At 44.1% G+C, this 13,983-nt stretch overlaps 1 non-coding gene across 1 annotated transcript; it reads left to right on the top strand.

Annotated features, from left to right (window-relative positions):
* Positions 1-5,804: 5,804 nt before the first annotated feature.
* On the top strand, positions 5,805-5,882 carry Trnaa-cgc (transfer RNA alanine (anticodon CGC)). The gene has a single exon. It is a non-coding gene; the product is annotated as a tRNA-Ala (tRNA).
* Positions 5,883-13,983: the final 8,101 nt, after the last annotated feature.

The following is a 13,983-nucleotide window of genomic DNA, read 5'->3' as shown; positions in this document are numbered from 1 at the left end:
AGCAAGTTTGGTTTCTTTAGGTTTCATTTCGCCAACACAGTATCACAATCAGAAAATCCTTCCTCAGGTATTTTGTGGGCCTTCAGTGGAAAGACACCGCAGGTTTCAAATGCACTACTGGCGTTTGATGGCGTTGCACATCTTTTGCCACGCTTCCTTCAGCAATTGTCCATACTTGGCTCTTGACGTATTTCTGCTGGACGAGAGATCGTCCAACAAGTGCGCATTGCCTTGTAGAAGAAGTGCTTCAGCAACTTGAAGAGACATTGATATAGTGGCTGTAGGAAATGCGTTGAATGAGGAGGGAAGTATACCAAGATATAATATCATGTCTGCTGTAAGTTCAACATCTCAGTAGCAGACCTATGCGATGCATCACTGTCAAGGAGTAACAATATCTTTCCTTGTGTTGTTCTCGGGATGAAATATTCCTTTCACCACAACATGAGTATTGCCAAATTGACATACCATTTCGAAGAGAATCATCCCATACAAATTTCTTGTTTTTCTCCTTGAAAATACAAGCTGCAGGCAAAAAATGCCCTTCAGCATTATAACATGTTATTACGGTCTTTGTTTCCTCCCTTTCTCCACAGGTCTTTGGGGAGCCTTTTTCTACTATGACTGACTCAACTCTGGGGTTCATCTGGAAACAGGACCCGTCCGTATTGAAGATATTGCCTGGTTTGTCAATCAAGTTATTCTGTAAGAGAACGTTCCTTAGCGATTAGAAATAATTTCCAGTGTCTTCCCTGTTGAGAGCCATTGCACTGTCGGTGGAAAGTCCCTGGGTCTTCCTCTTCACAAGACCAGGAAAACGTCTCAAGAATGAGTGTGACCAACCCCACCCTGCCGTGCCTTGTCGAAGTGATGAGAAATATCAATGGTTTCGGAAAACTGAAATGCCAGTTTTCGCACTCCTTCTCCAGTAGCAGGAAATCGGAAATTGGTAGCCTCTTAATGTATAACACAAGTTGTTCCTCGTTTACTGCGTCAAAACAAGCTAAAAACACAACGCAATATTCTTAATTAAAAGCGGTATTTTCATTTGCAACAATTGTCACTGCTGTTAATTATAACTTATTATTACCATTAATTTTTTAACAGAACCTTTGCGCATTTTTGTTTCAATAAATTAATAATTAAATAATTAAATTTCGTGCTGGTTGTTAGTCAAAAGCAAAAGAAATGGTTTTTCTAAGTTACTCACTTCGAGGTACCATTCCTCTTTTTTCGTCATTTTAAAGTCTTTTTTAAAGTCTGACATGGAAGCTCTAAAACAGCTCATGCCACCCGTTTTCTCATGTTCCATTGCTAACTGGTGATTTTCTTCAGTCCACTGTCCTCTATTTGTCGTTCTTTCATTATGTCTAGGCATTATATTTAAAGAAATAAATATACTTAAAAGATAATGTGAATGACCATCATACAACGAAGGAAATATGGCGTCTTCTACAGCGCTCTGGGTGAGATGCCAGTTGAAATATCTATTCCAATATGGCAACAAGGTAAATGTAACTACGTTCAAAATACAGGTTTCGATTCGTACTGAGTGCTGATCACAGAATTATACATAACGCAAGTAGATAGAAAGCACTATTATTGTTTTATATACATCTTACATTCTGTTGCAGAGTAAGTCGGAACAATTGCCACAGGTTTTTGAAGCTAACAAATGCGAAAAATATCGTTTACGACTGCATCCGACGCTTCCAATTCAAGACGCTGAGACAAGGAACCTGCAGACTGACGAGCGCTGCACTCTCTTGGTGGAGTGAAGCACTTTGAGTAAATGTGCATCTCACCCCAAATACCATCATACCCCGATCCTCTCTACTATCTGATCAATGGTTTCCGGACATCTATTATTGGCCATTAATGTAGGGCTTGCTCACAGTTCGCCTGAGCGGCTTGAACGCTGCTGGTGTAACTGCCAATGAAGTGGCTGATTGTCTGTGGAGGAATTGCACACCATTCTCCATCAAGAACCAGACAAGGTAATAGTGGTGAACGGGAGGGGCCTGCGGCGACGTCGGAGTTCTGACTCACCCCAAAATGCTCCACAGCGTTCAAGTTGGGAATCTGGTCATAACCCACTTCAAGAATGTTATTGTTCACAGTCCATTGTATTACACATACAAGTTTGTAATATGGGCAGCCACAGCCGTTGAAATTCATGCTAAATTCAGCTTGAATAAAACCACAAATACAAGGGTTGGAACTTAAATAATGGCAACTATCTATTCACAACTGATACAAAAGAGTCACATGTTTGCACCTGTTACTGTCCTTCAAAGTAGTCACCAGCTTTGAGTAGAACCCGTTACCAGTGATGTGGAAGGAGTAGTATACCGTTAGCAGAGCCTGTTCTGTTGATGGTGCGAATGGAACGGTCTACTGTCTGTGGAATCTCTGAACAGTTCTGAAGCGAATGCCACGAAGTGGTTCCTTCATCTTCGGAATCAAATGAAAGTCACAAGGACTTAAGTCCGGGGAGTGTGGTGGATGGTGCATTGATTCCCAGTTCCATCAACCGAACAGAGCAGCCACAGCTTGCGCTGTATGCGCCCGTGCATTGTCGTGCAAAATGATGGGTAGGTTGCGCAGAGAGTGTCGCCGCTGCTTTCGCAAAGCTGTTCGCAGGTGATAGTCCAAAAACTAACAGTAATACTGTGCATTGACAGTCTGCCGTAGAGGAACGTAATGCGTTAGGATAACACCATCACAGTCGTACACGAGAATCACCGTAACTTCCATCATACTGGGGCTCTGACGCACTTTCGACTTTCGCGGCGACCCATAATGACCCCAATCGTTGGATTCGCGATCAGTTTTGGCTCGTACGATGTGACCCATGTCTCATCCAGTGTTACGATACAGCGTAAGAAAGCCTCTCCTTCGCGCTCATAGCGGTCCAAGTGCGTCTGAGCAGCGTCGTAAAGCAGCCATTTCTGCATTTCCAAGTCATGCGGAACCCATCGTGATGCAATTTTTCGCATGCCCAGGCGTTCCTTCAGGATGCGAAGCCCAAACGTATGCGCTAATCCGGTTTCGTGGGCGAGCTCACGAATCCTATGGCGTCGATCACTGTCCACTAACGCAGCAACAGCATGCATTTCTTCTTCAGAGACGCTAGGACGACCTGCCCGATGCATGTCTGCCACTGTTTGCCGACCTTCGTTGAAGGCTTTTACCCAGCATGCCACTGTACTGCAATGCCGATTCCCCGCTCGCCCCTTGGAGACCTTGATGACACCGTCGTGCAGTACGACCTCTGGCACATTCAATCCTGATCAAATTCCGTCGTTCCTGTTTCGAAAACATAGTGACACCGTTACGTTAGACCACTCGCTCACAAATGACTGTCTTTCCCTTGATTATGCTCACGCCGGTGACATGGGACGGGCAAGTCCATTTGCTCGGAGATAATGTAGGTATGTCAACAACGTGTGCTATCAGCAACAATAGTAGATTCCATTGCATAGTGTCTCCACAGCAGTGTTGCCACTATTTAAGTTCCAACCCACGTAGCTGTTACGTGGAGATTTTCTCACAACCTGTTTCGCTCCGTTAAAGCAACATCTTCAGTTACAGCAGCATCTTCAAGTGGTTAGTAGCGTCATATTGGCACACAGAGACGCCCCCCCCCCCCCCCCACGTTCGTAGTCATGTGAGATCACTAACCATACAAAGATGCTACTTTAAAACAGCGAAAGCGGTCGTGAATAAATCATCTCGTAAGAGCTGTTTGCGGTTTTATTCAAGTTCGGTTTACCAGTGCCTTAGAGACGCTACTTTATGACAGGGTGCATTGCCAAACTGATATGAGCAGTCACTGTCTCCAAACTGTTCCTCTGCTTCACACAGTATACAGTGTTGTCAAATGTGTTCGCATCATTATGCATTTAGCGTTTTATACCAACATACCACAAAAGCACCTCCACCGTTCTTCACAAGCGGCGCTATAGATAATGAAAGGTAATGTTCCCTGGGCACTTACCAAACTTAAACCCTTCCAGTGCATTGCCACATGGTGGGATTCATCATTCCATATCAGTGGTTTACTGTCATCCACTGCCCAGTGGGATCGCTCTTTACACCGCTCGCTCTATCGTCGATTAGTTGTAGAATTTTGGAACACGTATTATGTTCGAGTATAATGACTTTTCTGGAGACTAGAAATCTACTCTGTAGAAATCAGCATGGGTTTCGAAAAAGACGATCGTGTGAAACCCAGCTCGCGCTATTCGTCCACGAGACTCAGAGGGCCATAGACACAGGTTCCCAGGTAGATGCCATGTTTCTTGACTTCCGCAAGGCGTTTGATAGAGTTCCCCACAGTCGTTTAATGAACAAAGTAAGAGCATATGGACTATCAGACCAATTGTGTGATTGGATTGGAGAGTTCATAGATAACAGAACGCACCATGTCATTCTCAGTGGAGAAACGTCTTCCGAAGTAAGAGTGATTTCAGGTGTGCCGCAGGGGAGTATCGTAGACCGTTTCTATTCAAAATTTATATAAATGACCTTGTAGATAACTACGGAGGTTTACTGAGGCTTTTTGCGGATGATGCTGTAGTATATCGAGAGTTTGTAACAATGGAAAATTGTACTGAAATGCAGGAGGATCTGCAAAATGGTTTAAATGGCTCTGAGCACTATGGGACTTAACATCTGTGGTCATCAGTCCTCTAGAACTTAGAACTACTTAAACCTAATTAACCTAAGGACATCACACACATCCATGCCCGAGGCAGGATTCGAACCTGCGACCGTAGCAGTCGCGCGGTTCCGGACTGAGCGCCTATAACCGCTAGACCACCGCGGCCGGCCGAGGATCTGCAACTAATTGATGCATGGTGCAGGTAATGGCAATTGAATCTCAATGCAGACAAGTGTAGTGTGTTGCGAATACGTAGAAAGAAAGATCCTTTAACATTTAGCTACAATATAGTAGGTCAGCAACTGGAGGCAGTTAATTTCATAAATTATCTAGGAGTAGGCATTAGGAGTGATTTAACATGGAATGACCATATAAAATTAGCCGTCGGTAAAGTAGACGCCAGACTGAGATTCGTTGGAAGAATCCCAAGAAAATGCAGTCCGAAAACAAAGGACGTAGGTTACAGTACACCTGTTCGCCCACTGCTTGAATACTGCTCACCGGTGTGTGATCCGTACCAGATAGGGTTGATAGAGGAGGTAGAGAAGATCCAACGGAGAGCAGCGGGCTTCGTTACAGGATCATTTAGTAATCGCGAAAGCGTTACGGGGATGGTAGATAAACTCCGTCGATGACTGTGCAAGAGAGATGCTCAGTAGCTCGGTACGGGCTTCACCGAGGAATCAAGCAGTATATTGCTCCCTCCTACGTATATCTCGCGAAGAGTCCATGAGGATAAAATCAGAGATATTAGAGCCCATACAGAGGCATACCGACAATCTTTCTTTCCGCGAACAATACGAGACTGGAATAGAAGGGAGAACCGATAGAGTTACTCAAAGTACCCTCCGCCACACACCGTCATGTGGCCTGCGGAGTATGGATGTAGATGTAGATAGAACTAAGCCGTCGCTTAGCATTGACTACAGAAATGTGTGGCTCCTGGGGAACTGTTCAAATGTGTGTGAATTGCTAAGGGACCAAACTGCTAAGGCCTTCGGTCCCTAGTCTTACACTCTACTTAAACTAACTTAGACTAACTTACGCGAAGGACAACACAACACCCATGCCTGAGGGAGGACTCGAACCTCCGACGGGGGCAGCCGCACGAACCGTGGCAAGGCGCCCAAGACCGCGCGGCCACCTAGGGTGGCGCAGTGGTTAGCACACTGGACTCGCATTCGGGAGGACGACGGTTCAATCCCGTCTCCGGCCATCCTGATTTAGGTTTTCCGTGATTTCCCTAAATCGCTTCAGGCAAATGCCGGGATGGTTCCTTTGAAAGGGCACGGCCGATTTCCTTCCCCATCCTTCCCTCACCCGAGCTTGCGCTCCGTCTCTAATGACCTCGTTGTCGACGGGACGTTAAACACTAATTTCCTCCTCCTCCTCCGCCACCTAGGGAATTGCTCGACCGTTGTACTCCAGTCTTTATACGTCGCTATGCACGGTGATTCTGCTAGTTGTACTGCTCGCAGCATTTAAGATCTCATCAGTGAAGCAACATTTTTACAACCATCTTCCGTCAGCCCATGGAGTGTCCCCAGTCTTGGTTTGGCTGTGGTTCTTCCCTCGGGTTTCCACTTCACAGTCGCATCACCAAAACTCGAATCGAGCAGCTTTAGAAGAGGTTAAATGTCCCTGGTGTATTTGTTGCTCAGGCGACATTCAGGGACTGGTCCACCTTCAAAGTCAATGATCTCTCCTGACCGACCCATTTCACTGTTACTACGTCTCTATTGGAAATAAAAAACTCCCTGCCTTTCGTGGCATCTAGTGGTCAGTTCCGCATTACTTACTCGTATTCGGCTACTTTTCGTCCGATAGTGCACGTGCCGCAAGCCATCTTACAGAGTGTGCACCAATCTCTCTTTCCTCGCCCTCCCGATCCAACTCCAGGCGCCAATGGTTCTCAAGAGGAACGACTGTCGGTGAGCTCCAGAGTGAATTCCTCAAATTTTACGCTCATAGTCTTTTCACCAGATGTAAGTCGGAGAAAATAATGTACTAGTTGACTCTTCAAGGAACTTCGCTCTCTGAATTTTAAGAGCAAGTCTCACTACGATGCACAGCGCCCCTCTTGTAGTGTCTGCCCTGGGGTTGAAGGAACATCCCCGGGACGCTTTCGCGCTTACTAACATATCACGAAATCGTTGTTCCTTCTTTAAGTTCTACTGGTAATGGTCCCATGCTAACGAGCAGTACTCAAGTAACGGTCAAACGAGGGCTTTATGTCCAAAATGAATTTTCACTCCGCAGCAAAATGTGTGCAGATTTGAAATTTCCTAGCAGACTAAAAATGTGTGCCGAAGCGAGACTCGAACCTGATACGCAGAAGAGCGTCCGTGAATTTTCCAAGATAGGAGACGTACTAGCTGAAGTACAACTGTGAGAAAGGATTCTGCGTCGTATTGGGATAGCTTAATTAATAGAGTACTTGTTCGTGAAAAGCGAAGGTCCCAGTATCGAGTCCTGTGTGCATACAATTTTAATCTTCCAGGAAGTTTCAAATGAGCGCTTTGTTAGTTACTTTTTGCGTGATGGATTACACTTCCTGAGGAATCTTCCTGTGAATATCAGTCTGCTATCTTCCTTTCCTAAGTTTAGTATCAGGTGGCCATTCCACTTTAAATTGTTGCGTGCACATGTTCCCAGACATTTCATAGGTATGATAATCTCCATTAATTGTTCGACAATCCAATAATTGTACAGTAAAGTGAATTTCCACTTTTTTGTGTATTGTATGTTACATTTGTTTATGTTGAGGGCCAACTACTACTCCGTGCATCTAGCGTCAATACTTCGCTGTAATCCACTCGATCATCTATACTCATCAGCACGACATTACGACGACCTACCTGATAGCCGGATGTCCATCTCTCGCACAGATGACAGCGGCGACACGTCGTGGCGTGAAAGCAATGAGGCCTTGGAGCTTCGCTAGAGGGAGAGTTGTCACCACATCCGCACATACAAGTCACCTTATTCCCGTAAATTTTGGGGATTGGGGGGGGGGGGGGGGGGAGTTGGTCAATCAGTCACATCCCAGATGCGGTCGATCGGGTTAAGACCAGGCGAGTCGGGGGACAGCACATTAATTGGATCTCGTCATCGTGTTCGTTGACCCGCTCCATCACACTCCACACCTTGTGACATGTAGCTTTATCTTGCTGAAAAATGCCATTGCTTTCGAGAAACATGACCGTCATGAAGGGGTGCACATGGTCTGCAATCAGTGTACGATACTCCTTCATCGTCACAGTGCCTTGCACGAGCTTCACTGGACACATGGATGCCCACGTGAACATTCACTAGAGCGTATTGGAGCCGTCAGCTTGTCTTTGTCCCGCAGTATAGGCGTCAAGGAATTGAGCAACTGGACGACGACGGATTCGCGTCGTCTCGTCGGCATGATGAAGAAGATATCGGTTTTCATCAGACCATGCAACGCTCTGCTACTGCATCAACGTCCAGTGCCGATAGTGACGTGCCCGTTTCAATCGTAGTTGCCGATGTCGTAGTGTTAACATTGGCGGATTCAGGGGTCGTCGGCAGCAGAGGCCCGTTTTTGGGAGTGTTAGGTGCACTGTGCGTTCAGACATAGTTGTACTCTGCCCAACAATAAAGTATGATGTTAGTTCCGCCACAGTTCACCGCCTGTCCATTTTAGCGTCTGCCAAGCCTACGATGTCCTACATTCATAATTAGAGGTGGTCGCCCACCTCTAAGACGTCTGGACGTCGTTTCACCCTGGTATGTGAAGACACTTGCCACAGTACACCTCGAACACCCAACAAGTCGTGCAGTTTCCTAAATCGTGCCGAGCCTACGGACCATCACAAAAAAAAAAGAAAAAAATGGTTCAAATAGCTCTGCGCACTATGGGACTTAATATCTGAGGTCATCAATCCCCTAGAACTTAGAACTACTTAAACCTAACTAACCTAAGGACATCACACACATCCATGCCCGAGGCAGGATTCGAACCTGCGAGCGTAGCAGTCGCGCAGTTCCAGACTGAAGCGCCTAGAACCGCTCGGCCACCGTTGTCGGCGGATCTTTACAATCTGCCCTCGGTCAAACTCAGACAGATCGCGCACTTTCCCCATTCTACACGCGGGAAGCACGCTCACCGATACTACGTGCACCGTGCGTGTGTGTGACTAACAATCAGTTTTCGGCAGGTAACGCAGCTATAACCTGGACGGGGCTTACGCCGGTAGTAGGTTGGTGATCATAATGCTCTGGCTGGTCAGTTTATGCACGGTGGTTCAAAGATACATTTACAAACGTGAAACAGGTTTCTAAGAAATAAAAAAAAAATACTTTCATACAAACGAGTGTCCACAAACCTTCATTTCGAGTTGGAAGAGATATACTTAGAAAAGGCCTGGAGATACGGGCTAATTCCAGCTGTATTACATCGTGGTCAGAGATTCCGAAATCAGATCTTGAACTGTAAGGCGTACCCAGAAGCAGATACAGTCTCGGATCACATTTTAATAATGATGAAGAGCAAGCTGAAGTTTAAATGATTCATCCGGAAGAATCAGTGTGACAGGAAGTAGGATACGGAAATGATGAGGAAGGATGAGACGCGTTTGGAATTCGCTAAAGATTTGGATACTGCTGTAAGAAGTAATATAACACAGTATGTAGTTCAGTTGACGAAGTGTGCACTTCTCTAACAACGTCAACTACAGAAGCTGAAGGGATAAACATAGGTACAAGGAAGAAACGTAGGTTAACAGAAACCTACGGTAACAGAAAACATACATTATCTTAAGTACAAAAAAAGAAAATGGAAAATATGTCCAGGGAAATTCGAGAACGCACAATGATAAGTCATTTAGGAATGAAATAAATAGGAGTTGGGTTGTTTGGGGAAGGAGACCAGACAGCGAGGTCATCGGTCTCATTGGATTAGGCAAGGAAGGAGAAGAAGTCAGCCGTACCCTTTCAAAGGAACCGTCCCGGCATTTGCCTGGAGTGATTTTGGGAAATCACGGAAAACATAAATCAGGATGGCCGGACGTGGGATTGAACCGTCGTCCTCCCGAATGCAAATAAATAGGAGCCGGCAGGTGTGACCGAGCGGTTCTAGGCGCTTCAGTCTGGAGCCGCGCGACCGCTACGCTCGCAGATTCGAATCCTGCCTCGGGCATGGATGTGTGTGATGTCCTTAGGTTAGTTAGGTTTAAGTAGTTCTAAGTTCTAGGGGACTGATGACCTCAGATGTTAAGTCCCATAGTGCTCAGAGCCATTTGAACAATTTGAAATAAATAGGAAGTTACGGGATCCGGTGCGAAATGACTGCAGAAAAATGTGAAGTAATCTAAAAGGAAATGGTCGTCGCAAGGACTGGTTCAGCATGCAGAAAAGTCAAAACAATCTTCAATGAAATTAAAAGCAAAGGATATCATAGAATCTGTCGACCTAGAGAAAGCGATTGGCAATATAAAACGGGGCAAAATCCACGAAATTCAGAGACAAATAGAAGTCATCTATAATGTTAGATGGGTTACAAGGACCAGGAGGAAACAACAAGAACAGAGCAAGGGTTCACGTTTGGGATTAAAATTCATTTCATAAATTGATAAGATTCGCCTAAGACATTATTATCCTCAGTGAAAGAGATGAAGAACTGCGGAGTCTGTTGAATGGGAAGAAGAGCCTACGCAGGATGGAATGAGAGTAAACCGAAAAAAGAGTAAAGGAGTAACAGAAATGAAAAACTGGGGACCACGAATTTAAGGACCTGTGCTACATAAAATAAAAATGACGGACGAAGCAAGGAGGACATAAAAAGCAGAGCAGCACTGGCAAAAAGGGCTTAGTGCCGAGAGAAGTGTGCCAGTATCAAGCATGAGCTTTAATATGAAGAAGAAATTCTTGAAAATGCATGTTTGGAGCACAACACTGTATGGTAATGAATCGCGGACTGTGGGAAAATCGGAAAAGATCAGGAATCGAAGCGTCTGAGATGAGGTGCTACAGAAGGTCGTTGAAAATTAGTTGGACGTAAGATAAGGAATGAGGAGGTTCTCCGCAGAATCAGTCAAGAAAGGAACATATGGGAAATAGTGACAAGAGGAAAGGTTAGTCATAAGACTGATAACGCAAATAAATAATAAAATAAATAAATGTTTGCATTCAACGGCTCTTCAGGCACAACCCATGTACTTGGAAATCCCTTGAGCGTATTTCATTAAAGAATTTTTTTATATATATTTACATGGAATGTTGTTTTATTTTTTTTGTTCTATGTGACGTGCCTGACCATGTGTATATAGTGAATGGTAATGATCCTATAACACTACTTTGGGATATGCTAGATGTTATTTTTATGTCTGAAAATATCTCTGCGTTCAGAATGACATGCTGTGTTCTGTTTGCTAGCACGCCTCGCTCCATTCTCAAAGGTGGTCTGTTATTCCAATCGCTTTTAATTAAGCTGCAGTGCAGAAAATTACCGTATGCATATCAAAAGGCAACGAACACACCATAACTGTTGTCATCCGGATCTCATAGACAAACAATGCTAATTGATTTTTACCTGCTCACTGCGAAATCGATATTTGTTCCTACAGATACGAATTTCGTTTTTCAAATTGGCCTGCTCCGTGACCGTGAAATGAGTTCAAAAATTCCACGGGGAACTGATGTCAGTTGTGTGCGTCTGTTCAACGATGACCTGAACATTTTTCCAACCACACGGAACGCTTTGACCCTCCAGTGACCAACGGTAGATGGTTATTAAAATAGGAACTAGTTCTCTCTTATTGTATCGAATCGTAAAGGTGTCTCGATAAAATCAGGAAACTTTGCTGTGTCCGACTTATTTCGATTGTCATTTTTTCGTTCGTGTAATGATTTAAAGGAGAAACTTTGGTATATCAACAGCTACATCTAAATTTACATACACACTCCGCAAGCAACCGTATGGTGCATGGCCGAGCGTACCTAGTACCACTATTGGTCGTTTCCCTTACTGTTCCACTTGCAAAGACACTGAGGGAAAAACCACTGTCTATATGTCTCCGTACGAGCCCTAATTGCTCTTATCTCCGAGGTCCTTCCGCGAAATGGACGTTGGCGGCGGTAGAATCGTTCTGTAGTCAGCTTCAAGTGCCGGTTCACTAAATTTTCTCAATAGGGTTTCGCGAAAAGAAGGTCGTCTTCCTTCCAAGGAGTCCCATTTGTCTCCACAGAGCGTCTTGCGTGTTGACCGAACCCAGTAACAAATCTAGCAGGAAGCCTTTCAATTGCTTGGATGTTTTTCAAAACTGGAAACACTTTTGTTTAGGTCGGTAGTAACGTTTTCTTTTGCTGTTGAGTAATTCACATTTATTGACGCGTAATTAATTCATCTTCAGAACATATCAAAAGATTACAAAAGTCATAATCAACAGAGTTATAAAGATATTCTGAATTACGATTAACAAAAATTTGTTCATCACTTAGGGCGAAGCATTGAACATATCTAAGAAGAAAAGTGGAATTCTTCATGCACAGTACGGTGTCACATGTGAGCTAACTCCTCCAGAGTACAATTGAACGTGAATTGCATTACAGACTAGAAAGTTAACAGGAATAACCTCCATATAGCACGAGGACGTGAGTGAAGGGGCGCTACCTGTGACTAATAGAGATAAAAAGAAACAAGTATGCTAGTAATTAAAATAAGATATAAAAGAATTGATACTTAAAGACATACAGAATGTAACAGAGCGTAAAATAATGTTAAAATGCCATATTTGTGAATAACAGATGTCTTAAAAATCATAAAAGGTGCCGGCCGGAGTGGCCGTGCGGTTCTAGGCACTACAGTCTGGAACCGAGCGACCGCTACGGTCGCAGGTTAGAATCCTGCCTCGGGCATGGATGTATGTGATGTCCTTAGGTTAGTTAGGTTTAATTAGTTCTAAGGTCTAGGCGACTGATGACCTCAGAAGTTAAGTCGCATAGTTTTCAGAGCCATTTGAACCATTTGAGCCCATAAAAGGTACACTAAGGGTCATAAGAGGCGGTAAAACCAAATGTCTGTTTCAATGAAAAGTAGTAAAATTACAGAAAAATTACAGCTAAAATGAACGGACATCATAAGGACATAATTTTAAACTAGAAAACAGAAAGTGGGACGACGGGACAAAAAGAAGAATGCCATTCTTATCGAGTACACGAAATTACATACAGTGTGAACCAGTGAAATGGTAGATACCGGGTGTTTATAATGAGTTATACAAAAGTAACTTTTAATTGTGGAAAAGGTAAATAACTTATAAAAATGTTTGATATTGCTCTGAATGCAGTACATCTTCAAGTTTTATTTACAAATGTTCATTGTGGCTACCTTTTGTAATACGACAAATGTCCCATCTGTAATGTCTGCCTGTGTTATCCGTTGTCGCTGTTCATCATTTCCTGTAAACGGTGGAACACACAGTCTGTCTTTAATGTAACCCCATATACAGAATTTCAGTGGGATTAAATCAGGTGATCTTTGTGTCCAAGACATTGTTCCATCACGTCCAATCCAAGTCGGCTAATTCCTATGGAGAAATGCGACAACTTCACGATGATAATGTGGTGGCGCGCCATCTTACTGGAAAATAATTCTGGAGCCATATCCCACTGTACAACTGAGGCATTAGATAATGTTCAGGCATGGCGGGTATGGCAGTGGCAGTTGAATCGGCAAAAAAGACAGGACCGTAGATCTTGTTACAGTTTACAGTGCAAAAATCGTTTACCTTAGGCGAGTCCCATACACGTTCGATTACGTGACGTGATATCCGAGCATAATGCCGATTCACTTTACCGCAAGTGTGGAGGAAATTACAATTCCGTCAATTTTTATTAAGAAAATCATCTCCAGTCTGCATTTTGTTAAACACTTATGCACAAAACTTAGTTCGTTTATCTGTGTTACTTTCTCTCAAAGCTAACAACAATTCCAGCTATTAGGGTCTGAACGACGGTCGTTTCCGTAATCCTTCCACACTGTAACACTAGACATAATCAGTTCTAAGCTGGCACGTCTCGTTGATTTACACGTATTACGAATGTAAGACTGCCGAACTTGTCAGACACTGCTCGCCAACCCTTGCGCGGCATTATACACTCCTGGAAATTGAAATAAGAACACCGTGAATTCATTGTCCCAGGAAGGGGAAACTTTATTGACACATTCCTGGGGTCAGATACATCACATGATCACACTGACAGAACCACAGGCACATAGACACAGGCAACAGAGCATGCACAATGTCGGCACTAGTACAGTGTATATCCACCTTTCGCAGCAATGCAGGCTG

Source organism: Schistocerca cancellata, chromosome 8 (assembly GCF_023864275.1).
Source record: "Schistocerca cancellata isolate TAMUIC-IGC-003103 chromosome 8, iqSchCanc2.1, whole genome shotgun sequence".
NCBI lineage: Eukaryota > Metazoa > Arthropoda > Insecta > Orthoptera > Acrididae > Schistocerca > Schistocerca cancellata.
The sequence above is the reverse complement of the archived record's forward strand: the minus strand, read 5'-3'. Positions and strand labels throughout refer to the sequence as shown.